Source organism: Pinus tabuliformis, chromosome Q (assembly GCF_031772625.1).
Source record: "Pinus tabuliformis cultivar Carrire ecotype Pingquan chromosome Q, CPIR1, whole genome shotgun sequence".
Lineage (NCBI taxonomy): Eukaryota > Viridiplantae > Streptophyta > Pinopsida > Pinales > Pinaceae > Pinus > Pinus tabuliformis.
The window spans coordinates 1,168,975,400-1,168,999,039 of NC_142296.1; the positions used below are offsets into that span (position 1 = coordinate 1,168,975,400).

Here is a 23,640-nt window from a genome sequence, read left to right on the forward strand (position 1 = left end):
AAAATAAAATAAAATATTTAATGTGTTTATTAATGAATTAAAAATACCTTTTATGAATGAATTAATTCAAATGTTATAATTAAATATTTAAAATATTTCAGTTTTAAAATAAATATTATAAATTAAATATCCAAAGTATTTAATATATTTAATATGAAATTTCAAAAATAGATTATTTAAAATTTTGAAAGTTTGAATAATAATAAAATTTGATAAATAACATATTTTATATATTAAAATTAAACAATAATTATTAATGATATCAAATCACAAATTTCGAACATGAATCACAAAAAGCATGAATTTTGAAATTCTAATATGATTAAAACCCTGATTTTTTAAGCAATGTAATAGTTCTCAAATCTCGATATGAGGATTCATGATTTGGTTGCTCAACATGGCTAATAAAAATCATTGATTTCAAAACATCTCAATTCTATTCGATTATAAAATATTAAAGAGGATAATTATTTATTTATTTTTTTAATAATATATAATTAAAAGTAATTGTATTAAAGTTTATGTTTTTAATGTTAGTTAGGTTTTCCTTATTATGAGTTATAATCAATGAGACCCATGAAGTTAATGGTTTGTTAGACTATACTATACATAAAGGAGTTGGTATAGGGGAAGGGTCTCTTGTATTTGGAAGTTAATTTTTATTAGTAGTTTTGCACGAAACGACACTATAGACAAAGGCATGATAGTTAATCATCAATGCTAGAGAAAGTGGATGGTCGCATTGCTAGGATAGTAGCATTACTAGTATTTGGGAGAAGACTATGGGGACGATGGTTAAGTTGGTACAATAGTGGAATGGACATAGCGAGAATTATCATATGGAAGGACGTAGTTTAGGGGAAGGATATCCTACAACTACTCATCGTTTGGGATTTTGAGTATGGAGGTGCAATTCCTCATGGTGGGCACTTTGGAAAAAGTCAATTGGTTAGTGTTTCGTCCTAGGTGTGCACTGGATATTGTCTCGTACACTTTTTTTCTTTCTCTAATCAAAATATTTCTCTTTTAAATTCTCTGTGACTTGGCATTTGGTTGCCCAGGGAGGTGAATGTTCTTGGCTACACAACAAGTTTGTGGTTTGTCCCTAGTCTCAACTTGTTCCCCTATTTCTTTAGTCTTCCCATCCCTCCTTTTTAGGAGTATCATGTGGGAATGATTAAATCTACAGGGTTTAACTAACTACCAAAGGAGTTTCGATTAATTCTTAACTTCTTATGTTTGTCAAGTTTTCTATCCTAGGTAGAGCAAGCTAAGGGCCTAGTTCATTTTAGAGATAACATATTCTTGGTTTGGTTGATGGGTTCTCCTTTTTGGATACTCCCTTCTTCCTTGGAGGAGATCTTCCCTTACATATTTTCAATTGACTAGTCATGATCTCCTCTATTAAGAAGAATTCCAAGAGGTAGAGGATTGAGGAACATATGAGGAAGGGATAGTAGCATGAGACCCTCCACGTCAAGGGCACAAGATGCATCGAAAATTTTGATAGGATTTATTATACTAATACTTCCCTCAACAACTCAATAAGAAATTGAAAATGTGAAGGAAGATGCTCAAGTTGAGTGCAAGTTCCTTTCCAATGAGACAATCATGGAGCAAGTAGGTAATTTGATCTCTGATATAGGTACCACAAGCACTAGACAGACCAAATACATGCAATTAGTAGAATTTTTCTAGCAAATGAAGTTGATTATATGACATTTCTTATTGAAGATATCTAACGAACATCTAGAAATTCTACTCTATCCTAACAAAACCTAGAAGTAAGGAAACTAGACACCATGGTGATAATAAAGAGATTTATGATCATGAAGTAGATCCTTGAATAAATCTCATGATAATGGATTATATTTTCATGTTTTATAATATTTTGGAAATAGATTATGATAGGATGTAAATTTCATTAGAAAATATGGGCCATATAAGCCAAAAGCAACCCTTAAATAGTTTATATATATATATATAGATATATATATATATATATATATATATATATATATATATATATATATATATATATATTTCCAGTTCCAGTCTCTTTCAATGGTTTGGGTTAATTATGTTATGTGACTAGTCTTATTTCCCAAGTGGTAGATTAGTGTACATAATAGACATATACACTGTAATCCTCTTTTTACTTTGATTTAATACAAAAATACCACCTAGTTTATACCGAAAAGAAAATTAGGTTTGTCGTGGATGATTAGGAGGAAAGTTAGTTGTCCTCTCCACCTAGATTTAGTTCACGTATACACCACCACTTGGAGGACACTGATGCTCACCCTTGTTGAGGGGGAGGGAGCCTCTCATTGGCAACAAATCTTGGCCACAAAGATAGTAGCTGAGATGACAATCTAGTTACTAGATGTTGGGCATACTTGAGGTTGCTTCAATGAGTACATGTACATAGTAGATCTATATTGGCACATGAAATTTATCCTCAACAACAGCTCAATAGATAGACACGAGCATCAGGTTAATCTCCACCAATCAATTGAGCACCTAAATCACCACATGAATGACTTGGATAAAAGGATGGAATGCATAGAGAAACACCTTGGCATTCCACCCCCAATTGGAGGCATCCCATGTGACAACAAAAATCTCATCTAGGTTGTAGCCATAGATTCTTATCCTTATTTTTAGTTTCTACTATGTATTTGCTTCATTGGATATGCTCATTTTTTAGTTTTTCTTTTTTTTTATAAAAAAATTTGACGATCTTAATACTCTATACTCTATCATCTTATGTCTCTCTAAGGAGAATTAACTTTTGACTTGCCTCTCTAAAGAGAGTTAACTTTTAGCTTTGATCTAATCTCCTCAGTAAACAAAATTAACCTAAGATTTTTAAAATTATCATATACTCCAATATTTAAAAAACAGTACAATTTACCCAAAAAAAATCAATCATTAAAATAAATTAAAAATAAAATAATCATATTATAATGTAAAATAAAATATAAAAACTATTTTTTTTTAAATATATCTCCTCATAAAATATATATCTAATTGTAATACCCACAACAATGCTTTATTAGTCCTTGTCATAGGCATAGGGAGTAGGGATTATTGCAATCGAGTTGCGTTGAAATCTGAGCCAATGGTCACGAATAATAATGTTTTTAACCAAACTTTTCCTAATGCACCTTTCATTGAGACGTAATGCACTTTTCACTTAGCCTACTGAACATTCACACCTTTCATTGAGACGTAATGCACTTTTCACTTAGCCTACTGAACATTCACAACGTTCATACCAATAAAAAAATTAGAGTTCTCATTTGCCCTTTTTTCGAGGTAAAGAAGTTATTAGTCCTTGTCTCTGGCATAGCAGGGACTATAGTGATCGATATCGATCCATTTCATATTAATTCAGGTGTACCGTTCCATTTAACCAATGTTTTAAAAAAATATTTCGTGTTTTTTTTGTTTTATCCAAAGTTTTGTTTTGGAGGTCTTATTGCCGGGATATTGATTGATTTCATATTAATATGTCGTACTGATCCATTTAACCAATGTTTTCCATGGTATTGCAAGACGTCAACACGTTTTATTTCTGGCCGATATTGCGACATGCCAACACATTTGCATGGACCACAAGTGTCACTTATTATCTTATTTGGGTAGCTACAATGAAAACATTTCTGCATTCCCTATAGTGTTTGAGGTCCTACAATGGTGCCTGTTCCCTTCATCCCGAGCTGCCTTCCTTAACCAGACTTCGGAGGCATGAACTAACCTGCATCGAGGTTTTGAAGATGTACTTGTAATCTTCAACAGACTGGATAAATTCATGCAATGGTAGGAGTGACAACAATGGAGAAGTGGCAGAAATAGAGATTCCTTTCATCTGCACCTGCACCATAGAAGACAAGGCAAGCAAGGTAAGCAACACGAGAACCAGTACAAATATGAAAATTATTTGATACAACATTTCTTGTTTCAGTGAATAAGCTAGAATCTCTATCAATATACATAATTTGGATAAGAGTCCTATACCAGACTTTTAGACTGACCTGCCTAGGAGTTGCTCTTTCCATCTTCGCAAGCTCTCGTCCTCCTAACAAGTCATATCATATTAGTTTTTCGTTGGTTAAGATTTATTTGTAATTTCAAATGCTAAAGAAAAGAACGCATGAAACAACATTTTGGGATGTAGAGTGTAATCATAAGTTTAGTAAGGGTTTTCTAGAATGTTAAAATGTACAATTGGGATAATTGGAACGTTTTATAAATTTTCGAGGATGATTGAATTTATTTATGTATTTTCAAAACAAAAATCTACGATTTCTTAAAAAATTTTCATTAAATTTTTTTCGAAAATCCTAACATTCAAAAATCCACAATCTCTGAACAATTTTCAAATATTAAATAATAAAAATCCACAATCTCAGAACAATTTTCATTGCCGCAATGTTGGGAAAAAAGGAGAAAAGAAAATTATTATACCTGGTCTTTCTCGAGCTGTTTCTTGAGGGGCAGAAGTGGTCCGAGCTATTCCTTATGGGGAAGACGCGGTCCGAGGAGAAAATCTTCTCCAACTTTAGCATCGTACTTCTCTTCTTCATCCGTCTCATAATGCAAAGACTCGCCGAACTGTCTCAACAGCTTTTCATCACTGTGATCATCTTCCGACAAACCGGCCTTGCCCACTTCCTCCACTATTTCTTTTATTTCACCCAACTCCGACTTGAAACCGCTGTAAACCTCTGACTTGTTGCGCGAGCCCGTCAAAATAGACATGGTCGACATCCACTAAATATCTACTCCTCGCGGAAAAACTGAATAACTAAATACTAAGAATAGAACAAGATGACAACTTTTCACAGAAAAAACACAAGGCCACTAACAAGAACCAAAATGGAATGGAAATTAAACTCCATAGCCCCTTCGATGAAATTTCTTCGCTAACCTCAATCGCATACACCCCTGAGTACTTCCACGTAGTTTGCTTCACCGTCAGGCCTTTGGGAACAGGAGCCATAACTATATACTATACAATAATCGGCTCAGAGACTCAAGCTTTTGACAGCAAAGGAATCGAAACGCAGCAACAACAGAGTCTGAACCGCTACTGTAACCAGATACACTATACCTGCTAACGTGGGTGCCTATCAAACCCAACAAGTGTCGGAGCTTCAAAACAAAACAGAAAACGAAGATTCCTGACACTCCCTCCCAAATGGACTCTTCATAATGCAGACAGCTGGAGTTGCATGCACTCCCCCACATGGTTTTCCATTTATTATATTTCTTACTTTATTTTTTATTAATATTATTTTCCAATTTTGAATGAGCCTTGGTGAGTTGATTATGAATTCATTCATTTAATTTAATAATGGCTAATTCTTTAAAATAAAAACTTTGTTGTTTTGTCCAAATGCGAGTTGATTATGAATTCAATCATTTCATTTAATAATAACTAATTATTAAAAATAAAAAACTTAGTTTTTTTGTCCGGACGCGACTATTCCAGCTTGAACCTTGCTCATGCTTCATTGTTACACTCTAGGCCAGGTGAGGTAGTTGTTTCTTTTGTACACTAGGTATCGTGAAAGATTCTTTGAGTACGCTGCGTCAAGCAACCTTATACAAAAATGGGAAGCAAATCAGAGCAATAATAACACAATAGACATAAAATGTGCCACCACTCACCCGAGGGATGGTTTCCTGGTGTTGGAAAATCCCTGTTGAAAATCCCTTGGAAAAGTTGGTGTTGAAAATCCCCGTTGAAAATCCCTTGGAAAAGTGCAGAGCCGAAGTAGCAGCTCGACATTCGACAATAGCCAACAATGGTGAACATTGGAAGGGTTACAAGCGCTCCATCATCGAGAGTATATTCAGAGAGGAATCTTACCGAACATACAGTGCAAATGAAGTGCGAAAGGCAAGGTTGGATCGATTGGTCACTTGGGCGCCTAGTTATGGAAAAAGAGGGACAAGTGGTGATTTATATTTCATTCAATTGTCAAATTTTATTATGCCACGATCTTTGCATGTATTACAACTGTATATTTCTAAATTTTGTTTTGAATAACACAATAAATATTACTCCATTGTTGTCACATTATTGTCACGTGAACTTTGAAAGAGTTGATCCCCAATATGTATGTAAACTTCGATAGAGTTGATGTATGTAAACTCTGATCGGTTGAAAGATCCAGTATTAATATGACCGTATGTTGGTTATAATATTCATTTTTAATTTTAAGTCAGATCAACACACATAAATCTCTTCCCCTTAACTGTAACAACAGCTCGCTTTCTTGCTGTAATTATCAAATAAACAGTCAATCAAGGTGAACTATCTGATCAAGGATGCATGCTCTTACTATGGAAATGAGTGTATACATCATAGATTTTTTCTTCTATTTTCAAGCAACGTTGTTATTCTATTTGCCATGGGAGACGCGAGAGGTGAATGTTCCCCACCGTAGAAACATGGCAATGAAGGATATTGATCATGTATAATTCATGATTGGAACTTTGATTGTGATATGTAGCGAAGGTAAAACATATTCGTTTTGTAGTTAATGATCTCAATTATATATTAGAACCGACTTTGAAGAAGAACATTTTATCCTTCAAGTATGCTTTTCGAAATAGTCATTTGATCTTTGTCATGTGGGATCTTGCAATCAACGATATGCTAGTGTCTGAATTGAAGTTGCTCGCTTTTGTGTTCAAAGTGCTCTGTTTGTTCTTGCTCTGCACTTATAAGTAAGTTCCCTACACTCCTTAGGAAACAAACAACTTTAATATATAAAAAAAACAAATTAATAAAAATAATTCTAAAATTGAAAATTGATTTTGCGTGTAGATATAATCTGTATCAGCAGAAATCAAATGCGTTTCCAAGGGAATATTTAAACAAACCCGCAAGTTTTGTTTGCATAGTGAATTTTATAATTCCTTTATCCAAACTAAGACGCTAAAAACTAAAATATCACGATGACAATCAGGATTATGGATGGATGGCTCTTGGCTCTCTTGGAGACTATCCAAACGTGTTTATTGGCAATATGGCAGGGACTACCGCTATGCAGTTGCCCTTGTTTTCTTAGTTCTCTGATTTTGTCCATGAGTATTATAATAGTGGGGATATGCCAGGCTCCATTTGTTTAGATTTTTAAGTTTGTGAGTCGGTATTTCGATAATGAGTTGCCTCCTAATTTCTTTAGAGGAGTAAATTTTATTCTAAAGTAGGATATTAAAAATATAGGTATCACTATAGTGTTTTATAAACCTAATGTCTTATATTAAAGTGAAAAGTATTACAACTCCGCTTAACTATCCCTATTAATGTTTTTTTAAATATTATAAATATTTTATTAAAAATACAATATGTAATAAAATTTAATATATATATTTTATCAAGAATTTTCTTTTAATCATTTACAATATCTTTATCTTATATAAATAGTGATAAATGTATTAACAAATTTTAATAAAGAATTATTATTTCAAAAATTCTTTATCCAAAGTAATAAAATGAATTTGATAAATATAATAAGTTTGAGCTATATTAACAATAAGACGTTGATAGAGTTTTGAGTATGTGAAACCACTTTTTATAAACATTGTATTTTGGGTTACATAGCGTAATTATGTGTATTTGTGACTTATAAGTAGATAGGGTTACTTTATTGCGAAGAAAATGAATTTTATTGAAAATTTTTAATTATATTTTTAATAGATAGAATAAATATAACTTATATTTATTAGAAGTAATCATATTTTATTATTAATTTTTATTTCATTCTATTTATCTATTTATCTAAAATAAGTTTTAAATTTTCTCTTATTTAAAAATATAGATTTAAAAAATTAAAAAATGGCTAACAAAAAATAATTATATTTAATTATAAATTTAAGTATATATATCTCACATCTTAATAATAATAAATTAAAATGAAAAATGATTTAATATTTATGTAAATAAAATATAATTTATATATATTAGAAAATAGAGATCAAATACACACAACGCCAAACATATTGTTATATTTTTATTATCATAACAGATATATTACATAAAATATTAACTTCTACACATTTAACTCATACATAGGAAACAATAATTTCTAAAGTGACATGTGAGAACTCACAATAACAACTCATAACAACACAACAACACATGAAAGCATTACTTCCAATCACATATATATTTATAATAATAATAAAAAATTAGTTAAATCTATTTTAAGGAAACCTAAAAACATTTAATTCACCATATTCATTAAAATGCCATTTATCACTATAGGTATTTTATAATAAACGTCGGCTCCTTCTTGAATTGCGATCATGTTGGGTCGTATAAATGAATTTCACATGATATCTTGAATTTAATGTTATAATTAAATTGAAAGCATTATTATCTCTGTTGCAATGTAGTGGAGATTGCAATAGGTTTTTGATGAAACCCATATTATTTTGGGTTGGACCAAAAAAATTATAACATTACACATTGAAATATATGATTTTTTTAAAATAATTTTTTTTTTTTATATTCAATTTGATTGGTTATCAAATTGAACATGTTATTTCCTTTTGCCTTTATTAATGTGCCCATTACTTCTATTAATTAACCAGAAGTACATAGATAACATCAAGGTGTAAGATGGGAATTTATGATACAATTTGTTTTGGGAAGGTGATAAAATTATTGCTCACAGGTGTAATCATTTTATATTCTTATTTATAAAAATGGTTAATGATTAATATAATCTAATAAAAAGAATATTATTTAAAATTACATATATAATTTAAAATGATTATTTAAAATCACATATATAATTAAAGAAGATTTATTAATGATACGTGAGAGATATATTTTTATTTTTACATTATATTTTTAAGGGGTAGATGTCACTTAGGTTTTTGTGCTAACTTAACCACATATGATAGATTTTACATTACTAATGAATTAATGATATTCAAAATAATAAGATGTTTGTATTACAAATAGATATAATGTTTTACATATTCACAAACCAAGGTATAATAGAAATTTATAATAGGACCTCTATACCCGGATGTAATAACAAGATTTTTATAAGTCCATGTCCACAAACTATAAAAAGCCAAATATAAACTATTAATAATTATTTCTATGTTGCAATACAAATAATGTTAGTTTACAAAATTAAATAATACATTTAATTACAATTTAAAATTTATCTAATTATAACATTTTAAAATTTTAAATCTTTGTTTTTTATTTTTTTCTAGTTTAATTTAACTATATTTAAACTATAGCTGCAAGGACTAACTACTATATAGTTTTTGTTAAAAACAAAGATAAATAAATTTTAATTTATTAAAAAAACCAAAATAAATAGTCATTTCAAAAATAAATATAAAAATATCAAACTTTAAATTCATAACATAATAAAATAAATAACTTAAAAAACCCACATTAACCCAAAAAAAAATCTGTATATGGAAAAAAATATAAATATAATAATTATTTATATTCTTGAATAAATTACCACTCATTATTACAATTTGACTTTAACTCTTTTTCCTTCTGCATAATGAGGAAATAGCCCGTTGTAATTGCGAATTGATACGCTGCCAACCATATAGGATATTTGACTTTAACTCTATTTTTCCTTCTCCATAATGAGAAAATAGCCGGTTTTAATTGCGAATTGATACGCTGCCAACCGTATCTGATATTTGTTTGCTGGCTAAAATGAATGCGTCCTCTTACGAGTTCCTCTTACGAGTTTAATTTCCGTAAGCGTTGGAGACAGCACATTGTCTCCGTGTCGAGATTCCAATCGTACTATATTTGTCGAAAGCAGGGTGTGTGGGAGGCAACAAATAAACATTATTATTTTGGCAGTCTGATTTTGGTATTGGCAAAATCGAACAGTGGGCATATACAATGATTTTGGTATTGGTAAAATTGAAGAGATATACAATGTTCGTTGAATTAAAATCAAAATCTGATATGATAAGATTTATTTGTTCCCATTTTCAAAAACATGGACCAAAAATGAAAACCAACTGAATATAAGTTATTGGTGTGACAACAATTTTGTACCAATACAGTAGATACTAGAAACATCCCAACATCCCCCGGGAATGAACTCGAACCTTAGAATTAAGGATTTATTTTGGTTGTTTCAAAATCATATTCAAAGAATATTATAGGGAAACAGTTTTAAAATTTGTTTTCTGGGAAAATGCTTGAATAAGGAGCTGAGCAATAACACGGAGGAGAGGAGAGGAGAAGAATTGTTTTCTAAATAAAAATGTCCATGTTGACAGCCAACATATCCACGAGTTCGCTAGAACAAAATTTCTTTAGGACACAATGGCTACCAGCCTATCTCTGCAACTTTGACAGCAAACTCATGGCTACCAGCCTATCTCTGCAACTTTGACAGCACACTCAAGATTGGGACCAACCCATGGAGAGGGATTAGAATTAGGCCACCATGTGATAGTTATCGTCGTTGAGAAACTCAGAGAACTAAGCAAATATGAGCTAATTAGGTAGCCAGATCTAATACGTTATGCAAACTACTTCAATCTGGAGTGGGCATGATTATAGTTAAGTGATTGAATTTTGGTTTTTTCAAATATTCCAGAATCTATGATTGATATGTAGATGGATGATGACCTATAACTGACCCCAGAAAGCATCAGTGGTTATTGATCCTTTCGGGTCTTATTTTTGTCAGTATCAATAATGATCATGTTAGGTCATTTTCAATGAATCAATTTTTGATTACAGAAACTAATAGAAACTCACATCCACCAGGCATTCCATCATTCCTGAACTTATTTTTCTTTTCAAATTTTATGAATGGAATAAGGTCAATATTTTAACCTAACTATTGTTCGTCCTATTCCTTTAAACATTTAAAATCTCGAAATTTAATAGCATAACTTAAATTTACAAAAATCCCTACCCATATTATCAAATTTCAAAAAAAAAACATAACTACTGGACTGCATTTCTATATCATCTACGAAAGACACCGAGCCACTGATCAATGATAAGCTAATGCAAAATGTAAAGTAGTGAGTTAATGATTGACTCACTACACGTACTTTTATGGTTTCGCTCTAACAACTATGACCTATTTGTTTTCTCTGCCTCACCCACTAAGTTAGCTATTTTTTTTTATTGGATCATTTTGAAAGTAATATTGTTTTTCTTTAAATTTAATTGGAGAGATTAAAGTTGTCTTATCAAGATGATTAAGATTCGAAGTCAATTGTGAGAGTATCTGTATTAAATTTAATTTTACATAATTTTATTGGTAATTAAAAATATCATTTTTTATATATATTTAATATTAAATTTAATTAAATCAACATAATTATATATAGCTAAAATTATAATTATAATTTTTTATTTTTAAATAGGTGAATAACATTAAACTTGGATACACAATATATTTTATATATTTATTGTAAAATAAAAAAAATAATTTTTAAATAGATTTGACACTACTATTAAAATTGACTTTTTTACCAAACTCTTTACGGGAGTTGTGGTTACAAGTGTCATTTAATTATCATCCACTTTTAAGGGATCTTTTAGTCCAAACTCTCATATACATGGTTTTTTTTTATGCCCTCAACCCGTTTTAGTGGTTGTTTCCTCTTTTTGTTGCGTTGCAACTATAATCTCTATTGATTTAGTACCAATCTAACTTTTAATCATTGTTCTTGCTTGCTCTACCCTTTCGTCCACTGATGTGCCTTATTAATTCTTAACATTTGTGTTTATATGATTTTCAATTGTTTCTTCATCTTCTTCTTTTGGGAGATGCAAATCTAAAACCTATCATCTCTTAGGCTTTTAGGCTTGTTTCTTTTTCCTTTTCAAAGCTTTCTTTTCCTGTGGACATGTGTTTTGTAAATGTCTAGTTTGAAAGAAGATATGACACTTGATAGTTGTATTTTCAAAATCTAATACTTGGAAACACTGGATACTATTTTGAATCAAGTGAATATGATTAGGTAAACCTTTGCAAAGGTATACTTCTACACAGATTCTGGAAAAGGTGAAAATTCCTTTTAAGGTATTTCCAAGTCCACCTTTATGTACCTTCCTAGTGTATTTCCAATTCCCTCTAAAACTTGGTGGCATGAAAAGGAAGATGGAGGTTATGTAATCTCAACAAAATTGACATTTTGGATGCCACCATTGTGTTGGAATCGAAACCCAAAAACCGTGGGGTTCTCAAAGACTTTCTCTACCCAAAACCATAGCTCCTCATTTAAGGTGAACTTCAGATCCTTATGTGTATCAAATAGTACAATAAAAAAATCCCTTAGATCATAAGTGAATATCAAAGTTGGGGGTCCAGGTGGAGAATAACCATTGATGTAGATCCTACTATTTGGGCTAGAACCCATTGGATAATCATTATCCTCTCAAATATTAATTTCCATTGTTGGAGCTTGTTCCATAAGAGTATAAGGGCTTGAGATATTTTGGATTTGAGAAGACGGGTTACGTGTCTTCCCTTGCACTACACCCTGAGAAGAGACAAATCCACTAGAGATTTTTGATCGAATGACCTCCTTATATGAAGTTGATCCACCGGGGTTTTTGAAACTCTACCGTCCACCTCACACCCTCAAATTTAAAATAATAATGGAATCTTGTACAATTCCACAATCCTTCATTATCATAGAGTCCTATAATATTTTCCATTCATATAACAATTTTTGAGGAGCTGTTATTCCAAAGATTTTCTAAATTCTTTGTTTCATATCTCCAACCAGATTTTCTACCCTAGCCGAGAGAATGACAATTTTCCCCTTAAGATGCTTTAAAAAGATTTGAAATGATCCTTCTCTCTTCATCGTCCTTTTGATTAGATATGTAGGGATATAACGATTAAGTGGTAGAAAAATTTAGGTATCTAGGCAAGCAAACATGATATTGTGTGTGTGAATATTTGTGCAAAAAACTACTTTTGAAAACACACCATCTCATATTGAAAATTCAACTACAAACAATCACTTCTAATCGGCCAAATTTTCTAAGATTTGTAATCCAAAAGGTGGAGAAAAGTGAATATTTGTGCATGTTAAACTAGATCTGTGTCCAGATGCTTTCCAGTGTTGAATTGGTTCTTCTAAACGCCCCTTACAACCCCGAAAAGGGAGGGAAAAAACTTATCTTAGACATATGTCTATGATCTGGTGACCATGGGTTCAAAGGCTCGAGGACAATTTTTTTTTAGTAACAAAGACCCCCCTACATCAGAAAACAAAATTGGGGAATAGAAAGAAACAATATTCGTCCCTAATGAGCTTGTTCCCCTTACCCACCTTAGATATCATAATACATAACCTAGAAATACTTCTATCAGTCTTCCTGGCTTGGTCTTGAGCACTGAGCGGGGCCAGATTTGTGAAGAGTTAGTGTTACTTAGACATCTCTTAACCGCAAAGTTCAAAAATGAAATACTTTGACTATACAACCAATCTACTACAATAAACTTCTTTCATGACCCTCTTACTATGTCTCTCAATCGTGACTCCCCCACACAGTGTAGGCCGAGATCCATATCCCCATCAACATATGGACTATTGATATAGTAGGAAACCCTAGTTCGTAGAGCACTCTCCATTGTTCCCTATATATATATCTATCTATATATATATATATATATATATATATATATATATATATATATATATATATATATATATATATATATATATATATATATATATATATATATAGATATATATAATTTTATTTAATTTAATTATTTTTACCTTGAATAAAAGCAAGTGAAACCTTAGAATACTTCTCCACATTTCATGGATGGTAAGTGGTGTAAACAATCAACCCCTTGTCCTAAGGAAGTCAAATATATTCAAATCCGTGATTTACAACAACTAGCAACAATATCAAATAACTTCACATCTCGCTCTAGACCACTTGAACTAACCCTTGGGGATATCTATATATATATATATATATATATATATATATATATCTTAGACTTACCTAAATATTCTTCCATTATCATACTAATCATATGAAGTGGAAGTTAAAATCGAAGACAATTCAAACATTTAACTCAAGATATTGCAATAAAGGTGAGATCCTTCTATTCATTCTTTGCAATATAAAAATTTGTCTTTTCCGTTGTGAATTATGCGTGCTTAATCACTAAGTAAGTGTTAATGGAATTTATTTATAGTTACTTATTTTAATGGGTGTAATAGGGATGGTTCAAGGGAATACTTGATCCCATGGGATCCCCACACAATTATTAAGTCTTATTAAAATTTATGTGGGAGGTGTTAGAGGCTAATATTCTAAGATTATGTACAATTTGTTCAATTATTCTACAAGCACCATTATTTCGTACTACATAAATCCATAAGTTTTAAGTAATCATTATCCTACCTCAAACTACAATTTGCAAGTCATCATATGGAATTTCCTCATACTCTTCAATGGAGGAGTTTTTTATTAATCGTATAGAAATACTACGTATAATAGAATGACTTAGGGATCTCAAACAATGCTTATTGTGTAAACATCATTATTTGTTGCAAAAAGGACATGGAATTATAAAATTACTATATTTTAGAGCCATCTAGAGAGTTATACATGTGAAGCACCAATGATTTATATTATTCTAGGATTGTTATTTGATCCAAGGGATCAAATTAGTGCTAAAAATTCAAAGTGTGTGACGAAGCTAGAATCTTGAATGACTGGATAGATATCGACGATATGAATTTAGTGCAATTCGTTTCACTCAAAACTGATATCGTATGCTCTCGATATCACATTCTGACCGAATTGGCAAACAACTATTTTTTTTGGAATTTGGGTTGCAAGTACACCCAATCAACATTCCGTACGCTCACTGGGAATTTGACTGTGTTTTTATGGTCCAATGGTTGATTTACGCTTGTTTCATTGTGATTGGCTTGTGTATGGTGTGATTTCAATGGTTGAAGGGTTGATCAATAAGGGAGAGCCACGTGGGCAAATCGGTGGCAGCCACATGGCCACCTCTTACTTTACAAAATTTTGCATATGGCCAAGGAGAGCCTCTACAACGTTCAAACTTGAGACCTCCGTGGTGGCAGCATAGTGCTCCACCACTGTGCCATTAGTGGTTCTTGTACACCATAGTGCCGAAATCTTATTTAAAGTCCTTTTATATGCGCCATTAGGGGATGGGACCGGGCTAAGCCCTAGCCCCTAGCCAGTGTTGCATCCATGAGAATGCAAGCGGGGGGGGAAGGTGTCTAGGACTTAGCGTAGTCCATGGCCACAACCTCGAAGCTAACACACAATATGAGCCCAAGTCAAAACTGGAGGCAGAAGGTGATAGGGCTAACCCCAAGTCACCAAGACCCTATATGACCTATAGTGTGTGGCAATCAGAGGGATAGAACCATTGGCACATAGGTCCTGGAATCTCAGCCCTAAACCTGGTCATATGCACACCACGTGACCAAGAGTTTTGGAACTGTGGATTAATTGGTGGACTAACCATCCTACAATTTTTCCCGCTGGGCAAGATTATAGGCCAAACTTGAGCGTCGGTTCTAGTTTTGGGGCGGTCAAGCTAGGTTTAGGCCAAATTGGAGGATGATTAGCTGGAGAGTGGAACAAAAACTTGAAACAGGCATAACCTACTCAATTTTTTGCCAGACGAGGTGCAAAAAAAACCAAAATGGGGGTCTTTTACAATGTTGGATCCATTGGAGACATCAATTATGTTGTTTGAGCTTTGTAAATCCATGTAAACACACTTTTGATCACTTAATTAAAGAGGCCCTACATTGGAAGCTAGATCAAAAGATGTAGCCCAAGAGAGGGGTGAAATCCTTTTTCATTTTTTGTGTTAAGTGACTTAGATATCCTTATTTGTCTCTTTTTGGCTATAAAATTTGGGTAAAATTCACTTGTCTTATGTGTTTAGTAAATTGATCCTCTACCCGAAACACATATAAATTTTAGTTGCAAATTTTCAAAAATCTTCAAGTTTACATATTCAAATCATTTTGGTATTAGAGGCAGGTTATTATGAAGGTTTGATTTGTATGCAAGTGTTTTTCTGATGTTTACAGGGTTGAAGCTTAAAAGAGGAGAAGAAGAGCCAATGTCTAAAATTATTTCAAGGAGAAAAACCACACCTCAAGCTTCAATAGTCATGGCACATGAAGAAGGTACTAAAGATGTGATGTCTCTAGAAATACTGTAAATATTTTATTTTATTACAGTAAGAAACAAATAATTATGTTGTTATTATTTGAATTAAACAATGTTGTTAATTATTGAAATAGAAAAGTGGCTTGATTATAGTAGATTCTGTAACTTCTTAGGGTGGGAAGTTGGAGAAAGGTAGTTGCTTGAAAAAACCCTAACTACCTTCCCTAACTGTGATGTGCTCCAAAAGAAAAGGAGTGTGGGGGAGGAAAAACCGTGCTGAAATGTCATACGGTAAGGGGGAGAATGCTAAGTCTGGTGAGGACCAGATAGCATGAGCACAATGTGTGATCAAACTTGCAAAAGACAGGAGTCTTGCAAGCAAGCTTGGGGGGAGATTGGGTCCTGAAGGACGAATCTCATGGTCAGGTGGTTGAAACGCAATAGATAGCTGAGGTGAACTCACTATTGGAGTCTTTTATATTCTTGGAAGATTCTAGGTAAGTGGAAAGAAACACTTCAAGAATTAACCTGTGGATAAAAAATTCATTTATGTGTTAAAATTCATACATGAAAAGTAGGACTGAACATTTAACTTCTTAAAGGTTGCCAAAATTGTTTATTAAGGAATAGACTCTTTATATTTCCTGAAAAGCATGTAACGTAGGTTTGTTCTGTGCCAACTGGATTTGATACCTGTACTCGAAAGCTTTAAGGAGTAGGATAATTTCTATTCTGTAAAGAAAAAAAAAAAGACTACTTTTGGAAATTACCAGCTATTATAGAAACTAATTGAGTTGGTCTGGCTACTAAATATTAAACAAATTTTTTAAGTTGGGGTTACTGAATAAACTAGGTACAGGAAACTCAATTTAGGCCAAAAATGCCACCTTCAAATTCTTTATAATTATTCCTTACTAAACCGGAAAACTGTTGTAGAATGTAGCAGAATTAAAAATAATACAAGGCTAAGTCGAAAGATTGATATAACATTGTAGCAGAGTAACCTACGAATCATGAAACAAGACAAATGAACTAACACAGTAATAGTTGAGCACGGATGGACAAGATTAAAGTCTCTGTAGTTTTCTTTCCATAACCCTAAGGAGCAATGGAAACTGTAGAGAAATACAAAGACAGAATTTAACCCTCCTAGTTAAATGAACAAAGCTTTAAGTTGTTCAAGCGGAAGAGAAGGTCCGCGGAAGTAAACCCCAACCTACACCAAATTTGGGGTAGTGATGTGAAAAGACAACACATGAGTAATACAATGAATTCAATTGACATTCATAGCAAATTAGCTACCCATAAATACAACGGAGCCACTAAACCATAGATTTTTACCAGAAAAACAAGAAATATCATCCTTCTGTAAACAAGAAATAATCGTTTCCACATAACAAGTCGACAGTAAAGAATGGGCATGCTATCTGTAAACAAGCGAAATAAGTTTCCACATAATAAGCCGACAGTAAAGAATGTAACTATTCCTGGACGGACAACAAAGAACCAAAAGATTCATATTCCCATTAAACAGAAAGAACCTCATACATGTTTCAGCCAGGCAATGGCGAATTAATGCACAGTAGTCTTGCATGGCCTCAGCCCAGACTTAAACTTATTAAAAGAAAAATAGCATAACCGGAATAGCTTATCCAGGAAATTTACAGGGCCTCGGTCCCAATAAAACTTAAACAGTACCACTGTAACAGTTCCCAGTTCAAAATGTTTACAAACTCCAATAGAACTAAATAAGGAAACCAAAAGCCGAATGTTGGTGCGGCCCGAGACACAGGTCTGTAAGGAGCCCGCGGCTAGCAGAAGCTATGAGCAAGAAACAAAAGGGTGCTCTGCTCTGGAGAATACTCCGAGGATGAGCACCATAAAAGTAAATTAGAATGTAAATAGACAAAGCCTTTAACTCCAGAATTGATAACAGGTCTCCGAACTGCCAAGGAAATACCCATGCAACCGAACTAGCACCTAGGTCCTAGAAGCTTACCTGACAGCCATCGGTCGACGGAGACTGTTAGGCACACCAATAGCAGATCATTGGTACTCCTCGAAACCACAACCTCCTTTCGTATAGACAGAGTATAAAACCAATAGTTACTATAATGACTGTGCTAAAATCGGAAAAACAAATCAACCACTGTGGAATACTTCCAGAGAGCACTTACATATCTAGTGGTTACACATTCGACGGATGATAATATGGCAGCCCTGCACATGAGTCTTTCTCCCAGAAATGAAGAATTTACACCGTAAATTGAACGAACTAGTTGAAAGATCAATGGAGTAGGGTCCGACGCCAAAGAGCAAAGGAACCGAATGAACCCCGCCTCCGGCAATTGAGATTGAAAAACCCTCTAGAATGATCTCAACCTTGGATAAAAACCCAGAAACCTCTGTCATCGATGGGAGGAGAAACCCAAGGCGAACAACTATGGAAGGAAAACCTGCCTTTGCCACGCAACCATGATAGAGCATGAATAAATGACAATGCCAGGTGTAAAGACCAAGTGAATAAGCAGCTGGAGTAAAGTTAAGTGTGACCGTAAACAAATTAATGCTGAGTAATTGGAGTTGACAGTGACTGTAGCACGGTCATACACATTAACTATTAACATATGAAATGTTTACCGAAAGTTTTATCAATGTTTAATATATTCCCTGATTCATATCTCGTATAGAATATTTGTGGTGGAAAACTATGTTTCAGGGTTGAAACTTTAATTTCTTTTTGTATTTATATTTATATATTGATAATGTGTGAATAAGAGTTATGAAAAGTGGTATCAGAGCTCAGATTATCAAAACTGAGACCTCTGGCAAATATGTAAGCAAAAAAAAAATGTGTGTTCCTTTTTGTTCTGACCTGCTATACCTACTAATTTCTAGATTCCGGGGAATCAGGACAACAACAAACTATGAGGAGGGCAGACAATGCTCCACACAGGAACGTGGCTGGCTTAGGACCTACAACATTTCCTGAAAATAATCCTGAAATATGGGTGCAGTTAGGAGAGGAGGCTCGCAACACTAATCTTACAATATTGGAAACAGTTCAGGAACTAAAGAATGAGATGGCCCGCTTGCGGGAGGACAATGCAAGATTAACCATGGAATAAGAAAAAAATATGAAAAGCTTGTCTGATAAGCAGAATCAGTGCCAGCTGGTTCCCAGCCCTGAACAGGGATGAATGTCAGAAGAACAGGGTTACCACACAGAACTTGAAGGAACTGGAGGAGGGGAAGAAAATCAGGAAGAGAAGTCGGATAACGCTTCAGAGCACCCCACATCTAAAAGGTAGCGAATAGAATTACAAGGGAAGTTTCGGAAAATAAAACCACCACTCTTCGATGGAGAGTTGGAAGAGGCAGCTGAGGCTTGGCTTATTAACATGAACAAGTACTTTCAATTATATGAGTATGATCACAACCTAAAAGCCCGACTGGCCATCTTCCAACTGCAGGGAAAGGCCACCTTGTGGTGGGAAGAAGTCAAGATTGTGCGAGGGGTAAGCGAACAAAACATAACCTGGGAGAAGTTCCAAAAATATTTCAAGGAGTGATACTTGACTGAACGATTTTATGACGAGAAAGCCAAAGAATTTCATGACATGCATCTAGGGCAACAAACAATGGATGAGTTTATCACCCGATTTACCTCTTTACTCTGATATTTACCGTACATACGAGAGGAAAAGGCTAAGGTACAACGATTCATCAGTAGTTTACCTATGGCAATGAGAGAAAGAATTGAGTTTGATAACCCAAAATGATGGATGAGGTCATTCGTAAGGCCAGGATATGCTATCAGCAAAGTAAGCAAAAGGGAGAGCTTATAGGAAAGAGGTGGGCTGACAAGAAAGGTAACAAGATTTCTGTGGGTAATAAGGGAAATCGTAGCACTGTTAGCAAGGGATTTTCCAAAGGGAAAAACAATAGAAATCTGCATAAAAACCAGCTCAAATTTAGGCCGCCCGCTGAATCCAGATTCAGTGAACAATCTGGTAAAATTGACAATGAGGGGACAACAAGAACCCCAGTACAATGTTGGGGATGTGGAGGGCCTCATTAAGTTAAAAACTGTCCTCATCGGAAAGGAACTAATCAGGTTTCATAGATTCATGAGGCATCTATGGTAGGTGACGTGGCCCAAAGCATCCCAAAGATTAATGCCACTCTCGAAGACCATCAGGCCGAATACCAGCCGACAATGGTGGAGTTTGAAGGTAAGATTTTTGATCATCCTGTTTCTGTTTTAATTGATCCCGGAGCTATGTTAAGTTATGTAAGTCCAAAGGTGGTGGAACAATGTAAATTACAGTCTGTCAAATTTAAGAACCCTGGGCTAGTACAACTGGCAACAGGGGTAAAGAGACGTGTGTTAGCCAAGGTCAATGATTGCCCATTTGAAATAGTTGGTCAGCCTTTGAAGGCAGATCTAAACATACTTCCCCTTGGGTCGTATGATGTGCTAATAGGCATGGACTGGCTGGAGAAACGTTGGTCCATTATAAACTGTAAAACAAAAACAATCTGCTACCAGAATGAATTGGGAGAGCAGCAGGTGATGCAAGGCATTCTAAGGCCGGTACAGATTCGACCAATCACTGCTTCACAATTGGAAAAGAGTATCAGGAAAGGATGTCAGTTGTATGCTATTCAGGTTGGTTATGCCAACTCAAAGGACAAGACTGCAACCTTAGAAAGTATCCCAGTGGTTCAAGAATTTGCAGATGTGTTCCCTGAAGAGATACTAGGACTGCCACCCAAGAGGGACATAGACTTCACCATTGAGTTGGTGCCGGGAGCAGCCCTGGTGTCTCTCGCTCCCTATCATATGAGTATGCCAAAGTTGACATAACAGAAAATGCAGTTACAAGAGTTATTAGATAAAAACTATATCCACCCAACATGTCACCCTGGGGAGCTCCCGTGTTGTTCGTCAAAAAGAAGGATGGGACCCTTCGCATGTGAATGAACTTTTTGACCAAGTAAAAGGGGCTACTGTATTTTCAAAAATTGATTTACGATCGGGATACCACCAGATCAGAATCAAAGAGGAAGATATAGCCAAAACTGCCTTTACGACGCTTTATGGGTGCTACGAGTTCGTAGTATTACTCTTTGGATTAACTAATGCCCCCGCGACTTTTATGTGCTTAATGAACAACATCTTTCATCAGTATTTAGACAAATTTGTGTTAATTTTTATTGACGACATACTGATATACTCCCAAAGTATTGAGGAACACAAGGAACATCTTAGAGTGGTATTGCAAACTCTCTGGGAACATCAATTATACGCCAAATATAGCAAGTGTGATTTATTTAAGGAACAAATTCAATACTTAGGACATATTATTTCCAAAGATGGAATCGTGGTGGATCCAGAGAATATTAAGACCATAATGGAATGGCCAGTACCGAAGGATGTAGCGGATATAAGATCCTTTATGGGATTAGCAGGTTATTATAGACGGTTTGTGGAAGGATTCTCCAGAGTGGCCTATCCTATCACTTCCCTGCAGAAAAAAGGGAAAAATTTTAAATGGACCGCTGAGTGCCAAAATTTTTTTGAACAACTTAAGCACTTGCTCACCACTACACCTATATTAAGCATAGCAGATCCAGGTAAGGACTATGTGGTGTGCACGGATGCAAGTAAGGAAGGGGTAGGAGGAGTGCTGATGCAGGAAGGTAAGGTAATTGCCTATGAGTCAAGGAAGTTAAAGGAACATGAGCAAAAATATTCTGCCTATGATTTGGAGTTGGCAGTCATCATTCATGCTTTAAAGATGTGGCATCACTATCTGATGGGCAAAATTTTTTTGTTGATGACAGATCATCACAGCCTGACTAGTTACTTTAATCAGCCTACCTTGAATGCTAGGCAGGCATGGTGGGTAGATTTTCTGAGTGGATTTGATTTCGAGATTAAACATCTGAAAGGGAAAGAGAACCGAGTAGCGGACACTTTAAGTCGAAAGGTACATTTCCTCTATGAAATTTCTTGCACCAAAGGGCAGACTACCTTCGATGAAATTATTAAAGAGGCAGCAGTATAGGATCTGAAATATCAACAAATAGGACAGGAAGTTCAAAATCCAATCAACAACGAATATCAGCAAGGTTATGCAATGGATGCTGTCGGTCTGCTAATTTATAAAAAAGATTGTATGTGCCCAACCAAGGTAACATTAAAAGTCTAATTTTAGATGAATTTCATAAGAGTCCCTACGCAGGACATCCGGGGTATCAAAAGCTGATTACTGCACTCCGGAAGGAGTATTATTGGCCTGGCATGAAGAAAGATGTAGCAGAATATTTGGCACATTGTCAGGAATGCCAACAAGTCAAAACTGAACATCAGCACCCTGCGGGGTTATTGCAGCCACTACCAATTCCGGAGTGGAAGTGGGAAACCATCTCTATGGATTTTATAATGGGATTACCCAAATCTAAAAGAAACAACGACTCTATCATGGTGGTGGTAGACAAGTTAAGCAAATCAACCCATTTTATACCAGTACAATCCACTTTCCGAGTGGTACAGATTGCCAATATCTTCATGCAAAACATTTTCAGGCTACATGGGCTACCAAAAACCATAATTTCTGATCGTGATGTAAAATTTACATCAGCCTTCTGGAGAACTCTATTTGAGGGGTTGGGGACTCAATTAAATTTTAGTACCGCCTATCACCCTCAAACAGACGGGCAAACAGAACAGGTAAATCAAGTAGTAGAAGACATGCTGAGGTCATACGTAATGTAACAACTGTCGAAATGGGAAGATTATCTACATTTGGTCGAATTTGCGTACAACAACAGCTATCACACTTCTTTACAAATGAGCCCGTTTGAAGTGCTGTACGGGCGAAAATGCTGCACACCCTCCAGTTGGGGGGGACCTGAAGACAAGTTGTTGCTGGGAGCCGCAACGTTAAAATAGATGGAGGAAATGGTAAAAAGGATATGAAACAACTTAAAGGCAGCCCAAGATAGACAAAAGAATTTTGCTAACAGGAAGAGGAGTTTTAGAGAATATCAAGTTGGTGATCATGTGTATGTGAGAATACGAGCTAAAAAGAGTACGCTACAATGGAGTGGGTGCAGCAAGCTGGCACCCTGGTTCTGTGGGCCATTTCAAATATTAGCAAGAGTTGGGCTGGTGGCATACTAGCTTGCCCTACCCAGCCATATTTGGGTCCATAATGTCTTTCATGTGTTTGTATTAAAAAGATACATTTATGATCCTAAGCACATAGTCAGCTGGCAAGACATATAGGTAAAGAAGGTAACTTAGGTAGACCTATTAATTTTAATATTAAAAGAAAACTGACTTAAGTTCTGTTTGTTTTAGGTCGAGCTGGAAGGAGAATTCTCGGTCGAGCTACTGAATATTCTCGAATGGAGAGAAGTAATGCTGCGAAAACAAG

At 34.4% G+C, this 23,640-nt stretch overlaps 1 long non-coding RNA gene and 1 pseudogene across 1 annotated transcript; one reads left to right on the forward strand and one right to left on the reverse strand.

Annotated features, from left to right (window-relative positions):
- LOC149223853 (proline transporter 1-like) overlaps positions 1-23,640 on the forward strand; it is a 187,312-nt pseudogene that overhangs the window by 44,612 nt on the left and 119,060 nt on the right.
- LOC149223856 (uncharacterized) lies at positions 3,567-5,054 on the reverse strand. Its single transcript, XR_016249486.1, has 3 exons — positions 4,474-5,054; positions 4,041-4,084; positions 3,567-3,880 (listed from the first exon to the last, which is right to left on the reverse strand). It is a non-coding gene; the product is annotated as an uncharacterized LOC149223856 (long non-coding RNA).